We start from the raw sequence: 925 nt of genomic DNA on the forward strand, positions 1-925 counted from the left end.
GCAGTGTTCCCTCGTCATTGCATCGGAGCTCTAGATGGTATGCAATAATACAAAGTCCAGAAAATTTTTTCTGTACTTTACTTACAAACATGGTTTTCTTAGTGCTGTTGGATCTACGTGACTCTGACTACAGCTTTAGATGGGTAGACATTTGCGCTTATGGAAAAAGACAGCGATTCAGGAATTTTGGGAGATTCCGTTCTAGATGAAAAACTCACTGGGAAGTTATAGGAGATACCGAAACAAAAACCTTCAAAGGAAAACTACCACATGACACTGCCTTACGTGGACGTAGGCGATGAAGTATTTAGCACTCCGTCTTCAAGCCACAAGTGGCCCATCGGGACCATCCGACCGCCGTGTCATCCTCAGTTGAGGATGCGGATAGGAGGGGCGTGTGGTCAGCACACCGCTCTCCCGGTCGTTATGACGGCTTTCTTTGACCAGAGCCGCTACTATTCGGTCGAGTAGCTCCTCAGTTGGCATCACGAGGCTGAGTGAACCCCGAAAAATGGCAACAGCGCATGGCGGCCCGGACGGTCACCCATCCAAGTGCCGGCCACGCCCGACAGCGCTTAACTTCGGTGATCTGACGGGAACCGGTGCATCCACTGCGACAAGGCCGTTGTCTATGAAGCATTCAGAGTAAAGAAAAATTCATTTTGAATCTACGGAAGTTGTCGTCAAACGCCGGCCGAAGTGGCCGTGCGGTTAAAGGCGCTGCAGTCTGGAGCCGCAGGACCGCTACGGTCGCAGGTTCGAATCCTGCCTCGGGCATGGATGTTTGTGATGTCCTTAGGTTGGTTAGGTTTAACTAGTTCTAAGTTCTAGGGGACTAATGACCTCAGCAGTTGAGTCCCATAGTGCTCAGAGCCATTTGAACCATTTTTTTTTTTGTCGTCAAACTTTTTTGGTCAAGAACTCG

At 49.5% G+C, this 925-nt stretch overlaps 1 pseudogene; it reads right to left on the reverse strand.

Moving 5' to 3' along the window:
• Positions 1-512: 512 nt before the first annotated feature.
• LOC126238549 (5S ribosomal RNA) lies at positions 513-630 on the reverse strand (annotated as a pseudogene).
• Between the last annotated feature and the right edge of the window lie 295 nt (positions 631-925).

The sequence above is a fragment of the Schistocerca nitens genome, chromosome 2, assembly GCF_023898315.1.
Source record: "Schistocerca nitens isolate TAMUIC-IGC-003100 chromosome 2, iqSchNite1.1, whole genome shotgun sequence".
Taxonomy (NCBI): Eukaryota; Metazoa; Arthropoda; class Insecta; order Orthoptera; family Acrididae; genus Schistocerca; species Schistocerca nitens.